Source organism: Sciurus vulgaris (assembly GCF_902686455.1).
Source record: "Sciurus vulgaris genome assembly, chromosome: 4".
NCBI lineage: Eukaryota > Metazoa > Chordata > Mammalia > Rodentia > Sciuridae > Sciurus > Sciurus vulgaris.
In genome coordinates this window covers 8,616,011-8,625,923 of record NC_136464.1, presented here as the reverse complement: position 1 = coordinate 8,625,923, position 9,913 = coordinate 8,616,011, and the positions used below count along the sequence as shown (strand labels likewise).

Sequence of the window (9,913 nt, the reverse complement as noted above, 5' to 3'; positions counted from 1 at the left end):
TCAACATTCCATCCCAGAATCTAGCATGTAGCCTGATATGGATGGAGGTCTTGATAAGTATTTTCTGAAATTGGTAAGCAGATTCATACTCTCCTTGGTCATAAGACTAAGGTATGCTAAGGTTGTAAGATTAATTCCCATTTCTTGTTTGATTTTTTGGTGGTATTCAACACTTGTAACAACTTCATCCTAAAACCCCTGCCTGTTTTTTTTTTTTTTTTTTAATGTAATACTGTTTATTTAACTTCAAAAACATTTCAGCATTCTAAACATACAAAAAATAACATAACATTGCAAATTATATTTAAGTACAGAAGGTTCTTGAACTTTCATTGATGCAGTGGCTCTTTGCTGACAATGAAGAGTTCTACAGTTTGTTTGAAAACAAAGTTTAAAATCTACTGTACCTAACTAAAAAAAAATTTAAACACTTTTCATGCCAGCTGACCCTCGCCTTTTCCACAACTAAGAAAGGCAGCAGAATGCTATATCACTATATACAAAAACAAGACAACCTGAAGCTAAATGGATGCCCACCGCAGTGTCAACAGGTCCAGCCTCACAGTGCACGCCCTGAGCTATGGCCCCTCCAAAAGGCATCTTCCCCCACAGCCTCAACGCCAGCAAGGAGCATCAAGAGTTTTTCTTGGTTGTTTTGTTCTTTTTACAGACTATAGCTACGTACAGTTGATGACTGAGGATTTCTAGCCAATAAGCATATAGTTAACACCACCTTACAAATTAAAAAAAAAATGCCAGAAACATCTTCAAATGCCTTGTCACACCAACAGCAAAGTACACAGAGTGAGGAGAACAGGAGAGTGCCTTTTCATTTTAAAAATGTTTGGAAATATGTACAACTTTCATACGTCAGGGTGCTCTGGACACCTAGGGCCACTTCATGTAAACCACTGACAATTTCTAGAGCACTTTGAGAGACTACAATATGATCGTGATCAAATTCTGTAACTGAACCTAATAAGAGAAATGGACACATCTAAAATGAGATGTGTCAATCACGGTGCTCCCCTACTCTAAGGTATTCACAAGGAGACCGATAAAGTTTTTTATTCATCCTCCTCTTCCTCCTCCTCTTCTTCATCTTCCTCCTCCACTTTTTTCCTGGCAACTTTAGCAGGACCCTTTGCGCCATCAAACTTTCCTTTAGACTTACAGTCAGCAACATGCTTCTCATATTTCTCCTTCGGCTTTGCAGCCTTAGTGATGTATGGCTGCTTTTCGCTGTCACTTAAGTTATTCCACATCTCGCCTAGCTTTTTGGCCACATCTCCAATGGAGATACCAGGATTTGTGGACTTGATCTTGGGGTGGAATTCCAAACTGAACAGGAAGACAGGGGTCTTTTTTTTTTTTCATTGTAAACAAATGGGATACATGTTGTTTCTGTTTGTACATGGAGTAACAGCATACCATTTGCATATTCATAAATTTACATAGAGTAATGATGTTTGATTCATTCCATTATTTTTTCATTCCCCCCACCCCTCCCACCTCTCTTTTCCCTCTATACAGTCCCTCCTTCCTCCATTCTTGTCCCACTCCCACCCCCATTAAGAGTCATCATCCGCTTATCAGTGAGATCATTCCTCTTTTGGATTTTTGAGATTGGCTTATCTCACTTAACATGATATTCTCCAGTTTCATCCATTTGCCTGCAAATGCCATAATTTTATTATTCTTTATAGCTGAGTAATATTCCATTGTATATATATACCACAGTTTCTTTATCCATTCATCAATTGAAGGGCATCTAGGTTGGTTCCATAGTCTGGCTATTGTGAATTGAGCCACTATGAACATTGATATGGCTGTACTCTGTAGTGTGCTGATTTTAAGTCCTTTGGGTATAGGCCGAGGAGTGGGATAGCTGGGTCAAATGGTAGGTCCATTCCAAGTTTTCTAAGGAATCTCCACACTGCTTTCCAGAGTGGCTGCACTAATTTGCAGTCCCACCAGCAATGTATGAGTGTACCTTTTTTCCCACATCCTCGCCAACACCTATTGTTGCTTGTGTAGTTGATAATCGCCATTCTAATTGGGGTGAGATGGAATCTTAGTGTAGTTTTGATTTGCATTTCTCTTATTACTAGAGATGTTGAACATTTTTTCATATATCTGTTGATTACTTGTACATCATCTTCTGTGACGTGTCTGTTCATTTCCTTAGCCCATTTCTTGACTGGATTATTTGAATTCTTGGTGTAGAGTTTTTTGAGTTCTTTATATATTCTGGAAATTAGTGCTCTATCTGAAGTATGAGTGGCAAAGATTTTCTCCCACTCTGTAGGCTCTCTCTTCGCATTGCTGATAGTTTCCTTTGCTGAGAGAAAGCTATTTAGTTTGAATCTATCCCAGTTATTGATTCTTGCTTTTATTTCTTGTGGTATGGGAGTCCTGTTAAGGAAGTCTGATCCTAAGCCAACAAGGTGAAGATTTGGACCTACTTTTTCTTCTATAAGATGCAGGGTCTCTGGTCTGATTTCAAGGTCCTTGATCCATTGTGAGTTGAGTTTTGTGCAGGGTGAGAGATAGGGGTTTAGTTTCATTCTGTTGCATATGGATTTCCAGTTTTCCCAGCACCATTTGTTGAAGAGGCTATCTTTTCTCCATTGCATATTTTTGGCACCTTTGTCCAGTATTAGAAAATTGTATTTATTTGGGTTTGTGTCCGTGTCCTCTATTCTGTACCATTGATCTACCTGTCTGTTTTGGTGCCAATACCATGCCGTTTTTGTTACTATTGCTTTGTAGTATAGTCGAAGTTCTGGTATTGCGATACCCCCTGTTTCATTCTTCCTGCTAAGGATTGCTTTAGCTATTCTGGGTTTCTTACTCTTCCAGATGAATTTCATGATTGCTTGCTCTATTTCTGTGAGGTACGTCATTGGGATTTTAATTGGAATTGCATTGAATCTGTAAAGCACTTTTGGTAGTATGGCCATTTTGACAATATTAATTCTTCCTATCCAAGAACATGGGAGATCTTTCCATCTTCTAAGGTCTTCCTTAATTTCTTTCTTCAGTGTTTTGTAGTTTTCATTGTAGAGATCTTTTACCTCTTTGGTTAGATCGATACCCAAGTATTTTATTTTTTTTGAGGCTATTGCAAATGGAGTTGTTTTCCTCATTTCCCTTTCAGCTGTTTCATCGCTTGCGTATAAAAATGCTGTAGATTTATGCGTGTTGATTTCATAGCCTGCTATTTTGCTGAATTCATTGATGAGGTCTAGAAGTTTTCTGGAGGAGGTTTTTGGATCCTCTAAATATAGAATCATGTCATCCGCAAATAGTGACAGCTTAAGTTCCTCTTTTCCTATTCATATCCCTTTAATTTCTTTAGTCTGCCTAATTGCTCTGGCTAGAGTTTCGAGGACAATGTTGAATAGAAGTGGTGAAAGAGGATATCCCTGTCTTGTTCCCGTTTTTAAAGGGAATGGTTTCAGTTTTTCTCCATTAAGAAATGATGTTGGCCATTGGCTTAGCATAAATAGCCTTTACAATGTTCAGGTATGTTCCTACTATCCCTATTTTTTCTAGTGTTTTCAGCATGAAGGGGTGTTGTATATTGTCAAATGCTTTTTCTGCGTCAATTGAAATAACCATATGATTCTTATCCTTAAGTCTATTGACATGATGGATTACATTTATTGATTTACAGATGTTAAACCATCCTTGCATTCCAGGAATGAACCCCACTTGATCGTGGTGCACAATTTTCTTAATATGTTTTTGGATACAGTTTGCCAATATTTTGTTAAGGATCTTAGCATCTGTATTCATCAAGAATATTGGTCTAAAATTTTCTTTCCTTGATGTGTCTTTTCCTGGTTTGGGTATGAGGGTGATATTAGCTTCATAGAATGAGTTCGGTAGGGTACCCTCCTTTTCTATTTCCTGGAATACTTTGAGAAGTATTGGAATGAGTTCTTCCTTGAAGGTCTTGTAGAACTCGGCTGAGAATCCGTCTGGTCCTGGGCTTTTCTTGGATGGTAGATTTTTAATGGCTTCTTTATTTCATTGCTTGATATTGATCTGTTTAAATCGTGTATGTCCTCCTGGTTCAGTTTGGGAGGAGCATATGTCTCTAGACATTTGTCAATGTCTTCGGTACTTTCTATTTTTTGGAATACAGATTTTCAAAGTAGCTTCTCATTATGTTCTGTATCTCAGTGGTGTCTTTTGTGATATTTCCTTTTGCATCATGTATTTTAGTAATTTGAGTCTTCTCTCTCCTTCTCTTTGTTAGTGTGGCTAAGGGTTTATCTATTTTGTTTACTTTCTCAAAGAACCAACTTTTTGTTATGTCAATTTTTGGAATAGTTTCTTTTGTTTCAATTTCATTGATTTCAGCTCTGATTTTAATTATTTCCTGTCTTCTACTACTTTTGCTGTTATTCTGTTCTTCTTTTTCTAGGGCTTTGAGCTGTAATGTTAGGTCATTTAATAGTTGACTTTTCATTCTTTTCTGGAATGTGCTCCATGCAATGAATTTTCCTCTCAGTACTGCTTTCATAGTGTCCCAGAGATTTTGATATGTTGTATCATCATTCTCATTGACCTCTAAGAATGTTTTAATCTCCTCCCTGATGTTTTTTGTTATCCATGTTTCATTCAATAGCATATTATTTAGTCTCCCAAGTGTTGGAGTAATTTCCTTTTTTTACTTTGTCATTGATTTCTACTCTCAGTCCATTATGATCTGATAAAACACAAGGCAGTATCTCTATTTTTTTGCATTTCCTAAGGGCTGCTTTGTAGCATAACATATGGTCTATTTTTGAGAAGGTTCCATGTGCTGCTGAGAAGAAAGTGTATCCGCTGGTTGATGGATGGAATATTCTATATATGTCTATTAAGTCTAGGTTATTGATTATGTTATTGAGTTCTGTGGTTTCTTTGGTTGGATTTTGTTTGGAAGATCTATCTAGTGGCGACAGTGGTGTGTTAAAGTCGCCCGATTATTGTGTTGTGGTCTATGTGATTTTTGAAATTGAGAAGGATTTGTTTGATGTACAGGGATGCACCATTGTTCGGGGCATAAATATTTACTATAGTTATGTCTTCCTGATTTATGGTTCCCTTAAGCAGTATGAAATGTCCTTCTTTATCCCTTCTGACTAACTTTGGCTTGAAGTCCACTTTATCTGATATAAGGATGGAAACCCCCGCTTTTTTACTGGGTCCATGTGCGTGGTAGGTTTTTTCCCATCCTTTCACCTTTAGTCTGTGGATGTCTTTTTCTATGAGATGAGTCTCTTGCAGGCAGCATCATGTTGGGTCTTTCTTTTTAATCCATTCTGCCAGTCTGTGTCTTTTGATTGATGAGTTTAGGCCATTAACATTCAGGGTTATTATTGAGAAATGATTTGTATTCCCAGTCATTTGGCTTATTTTTGGTTTTTAAGTCAGCTTGGTTTCTCCTTTGAGTGGTTTTTCTCTAAGGTAGTTCCTCCCTTTGCTGACCTCCATTGTTGTTTTTCATTTCCTCCTCATGGAATATTTTGTTGAGAACATTCTGTAGTGCAGGCTTTCTATTTGTAAATTCTTTTAACTTTTGTTTATCATGGAAGGATTTTATTTCATCTTCAAATCTGAAGGTTAGTTTTGCTGGGTATAGGATTCTTGGTTGGCAACCATGTTCTTTCAGAGCTTGAAATATGTTGGTCCAGGCCCTTCTAGCTTTTAGAGTCTGGGTTGAGAAGTCTGCTGCTATCCGTATTGGTCTCCCCCTATATGTAATCTGATGCTTTTCTCTCGTGGCCTTCAAAATCCTATCTTTATTTTGAATGTTAGGCATTTTCATTATAATGTGCCTTGGTGTGGATCTGTTGTGATTCTGTGCATTTGGTGTTCTGTAAGCCTCTTGTATTTGATTTTCCATTTCATTCTTCAGGTTTGGGAAATTTTCTGATATTATTTCATTGAATAGGTTGTTCATTCCTTTGGTTTGTATCTCTGTGCCTTCCTCAATCCCAATAATTCTTAAATTTGGTCTTTTCATGATGTCCCATAGTTCTTGGAGATTCTGTTCATGACTTCTTACCATCTTCTCTGTTTGGGCGACTTTATTTTCAAGATTAAATATTTTGTCTTCATTGTCTGAGGTTCTGTCTTCCAAGTGGTCTAGTCTGTTGGTGATGCTTTCCATTGAGTTTTTTATTTGGTTTATTGTCTCCTTCATTTCAAGGATTTCCGTTTGTTTTTTTTTTTTTTTTTGAGAATCTCTATCTCTTTGTTGAAATGATCTTTTGCTTCCTGCAGGTGCTCTTTTAGCTTATTGGTATTATCATTCATTGCCTGCATTTGCTCTCTTATCTCATCCTTTGCTTCGCGAATCATCTTAATCATGTATAATATGAAGTCCTTTTCTGACAATTCTTCTAACATACTGTCATTGGATTCTATTACTATAGAATGTAGATTTGTTTGGATCATTTTCTTCCCTTGTTTTTTCATGTTGTTTATGTATCTTCCCCTCTAGTGCTGCAGATCTGGGGTATTGCAGATTTCCCCCTATAGCTTTATAGTGGCCCTACAGGTTTCCAAAACCCTTTCTTTAAGGGGAGATCAATATTAGCAATGCCCAAACCAGACACTATGCAATCCTAGACCAAATAGCCCCTATGGGGACAATAATATCATGTAAATAAGGGAGAAAGCGACTCTGAGGGAACAGGTAAACAGAAGGAAAAGAAAGCAAGAAACGAAAAGAAATAAAAACAAATATTTTTTTAAAAAAGGAGAAAAAAGAAAATCTACTGTATAATAGTCATATTGTAATGAAACCTCCCAGTGTTCAGTAGCCTGATGCATGAGAGGTACCTGACAATGAGCTTCAAGCCTCCAGCAGGCGTCTCAGGATGGGATTTGCCCCACCCGACGATCGGAGCTACGGCTTCCAGGATTATCCAAGATGGCTGCTCTGGCTTCCAAATGTGTTGGCAAATGGGGAGCTGCAGCTCAGGGGTGGACGTGGTCAGCTGGAGGTCCTGGAGACAGGATGCAGTTGGTCCGGCAGGGGTCCTGGAGGTCTGGTGTGTTTGGTGTGGTTGTGGGATCCAGGAGGCCGGGTGCAATCAGTCGGTCTGGGGTCCCAGTGATAGGACACAGTCAGTTGGTCTGGGGGTCCTGGCGGCAGGGAGCAGTCAGTTCAGACGGGGGTCTTTTGGGGGCATTAGGTCGTTTTTCTTCTTGCCTCCCTTAGCTGGTCCATCATCCTTAATTTCCCGATCATAGCGCACTTTATCCGCCTTTGCCATTTCATCAAATTTAGATTTCTCCTTCCTAGACATTGTCTTCCACTTCTCAGAGCACTTCTTGGAAAATTCTGCAAAACTGACAGGGACTTCTGGATTTTTCTTCTTGTGTTCTTCCCTGCAAGTCTGCACAAAGAAGGCATAAGCAGACATCTTGCCCTTTGGTTTCTTGGGGTCAACTTTAGCCATCCTGACTGTATTGTTCGCTAGTGTGGGCAGCGCAGGGCACGACGCGCGGCTCAGCGCTCCCCAGCCTCGGGCTAGCTGCCTCCACGAGAGCCACCCCCTGCCTGTTTTGAGCCATGTTCTCTGCTGGGTCTGTTGATGCAGACTCCTGCCTGGGGGACCCTGCCATGGACATTTGTTAGTGGCCTCCTGAACATCTATCACCCCCTCTCCCCACCAGCTCTGATTCCTTGGAGATTCTGTGGTTCCGAAGTTGAGGCACCTCAGTTTCTGGGGTAGAAACTGCAGACTGGGTTAAGCCTGGCAGCACATTCCACCCCCTGCTGGGGGGACTCACTCCTGCGGGGCATGGACCTGAGCCAGTGCAGATGGACGGGAGCTCAGACCTCGTACTCGTCAGAGGTCTTCTTTCTTTGAAGAAAGTTGCAGTTCTGGGACCCAGCCTTATGGTAAAGATGACACTGAGGAAGCTGAACAAAGAAATGGAGGAAGATGGGTCCCTGAAGACATGGCTGCCTTGAAGCCAGAGGTTACTTTTGGACTTTCCAATTTCCTCTGTTGCATGAGTTAGCTATTGTGTTACTTGAAACCAGGAGCATTTTGACCTGCTCACTTCTCTTCCCAGTCGGTGCTTTTAGAGTGTTGTTTTCAACCGTTTTCTTCTCACTTCAGTACTTGCCCTGAGCACTGTGGTTTTCTAAACACATATGCATGTGTCTTAGTCTGTTTTGTGCTAGTAAAACAAATATTACAAATGGGGCAATTTATAATTTATTGAAAATTTATTTTTCATAATTCTCAAGGCTGCAATGTCGAAGATCAAGGTGCTGACAGCTGGTGAGGGCTTTCTCGCCGTGTCCTCTCATGGTGGAAGACAGAAGGGCAACTTCTCCAGTCCAGCCTCTTCATATGGACATCTCATCCGTTACCAAGGGGAGAGCCCTCAGGGCCTCATCACCTCTTAAGGCCCACCTCTGAGGCTGTCACATGGGCTACCCCTCAATTTTGGAGGGAAAACGTTTAAGCCAGAGTGGTACGTCTTCAGCTCTGATCCCTTCCTTGGTTCTCTACCTGCATCACGATCCTAATGCGATCCACTAGGAGGGAAACTCATCTTCACTGTGCAATCTGCTTTTCTTTTCTCTCTTCCTTGTTCATTGGCATTGCCATCCATCCTTTGTGGCCCCAGCTGAAACCTGGACAAGTCCTTATAGCCTGCTCTCACTTCCCTACCCCGTCCATCAAATTGTATACCATTTTTGGCCCATACTCTCTCCTGGTTAGCTGTCAAGAGCATCTATCTCCATCTATCTCTCCTTCTATGACTAGTCAAGCACCACCATCCAAACCTGGATCTGCCTTGTAGATCTTCCTCTCATCTTGCCCGTATTCCCAAGAACCAGAGGGATCCTTCCAAGGTAAGATACAAGGTCCCTCCTCTGCTCTAAGTCTATAGTGACTCCTTGCCAATCAGAGGATCAGCAGGGTCCCCATGATAGGGCACAGACCCCACTTGGTGTTCCTTTCCTACTTCTCCCTCCCATACCTTGCCTCTGTCCTAACCACCTGTCCCCAGCAGGTCCTGCTCTCCATTGCCTCTGCACAGGTCATTGTTCTTTTGCTTGCCGTGTCCTTCCCTACCTCCTCCTTTCCTTCTCTTTCCTTGGTTACCTCTTGCCTCACCTTTAGGACTTAACTCAGGGGTCACTTCCTTCTGGAAGCATCTCCAGATCTCTGCTCCAAACTCATACCAGCTCAGACTGGCTTGTGAGAGAGCCACTGCCGGGCGTCACTTCCCAGCTGCAGGCTCAGGCATCTCCCACTGATAGCTCGAAATCAGCATGGTGGAGGTAGTCACATCACGCAAAGCTGCAAACACTACAAGTCAGAGCAATTTTGTGTATTGTTTGGTTTTTCCTAGAGGGCCCATTTATCAGCACTCTCCCTTTCTAACTGGTCAGATGTGTGGGGGGCTGCCCCAGCAGCTGGTCACCTTCCACTCAGCCAGCCTTGGCTGCGTACTGGACCCACAACATGGTGGTAGGGTGGGTTGGGCAGGACTCCTCCCTTTCTTTTCGTTAACCACACAGAAACTGCACATCTACCCTCTCCTCCTGGCTTCTGAAGGCCTACCAGGTGTCCAACATGATCTGCTGTTCTGATGGTCTGGAGTCTTTGGTGTTTTCCTGGGTGGGGTATCATCTCTCTGGATCTCCTTTCCAGTCACCATGAGCCTGGGCCAGTTTTCTAAAGGAGATATGTATGTCTCTACTCATTTAAGTTTAGAGTAAATGCTCTTCTGTTCCTCAGGGATGTGCAGTTCAAACAGAAACAAAAGGCGTTCACAGAGGAAATTAATGCAACAGCCACCTGGGGTTGTTGATGTTTTCTCAAGAGGCAGCATAATCCAATGGTTAAAACATATCCTTGGAAAATGGGATGTTTCTTTG

General features: G+C 41.3%; 1 pseudogene across 1 annotated transcript; it reads right to left on the bottom strand.

Annotated features, from left to right (window-relative positions):
* Positions 1-1,067: 1,067 nt before the first annotated feature.
* On the bottom strand, positions 1,068-7,672 carry LOC306660350 (high mobility group protein B3-like; annotated as a pseudogene). Its single transcript has 2 exons — positions 7,177-7,672; positions 1,068-1,361 (listed from the first exon to the last, which is right to left on the bottom strand). The product of its transcript is annotated as a high mobility group protein B3-like (transcript).
* Between the last annotated feature and the right edge of the window lie 2,241 nt (positions 7,673-9,913).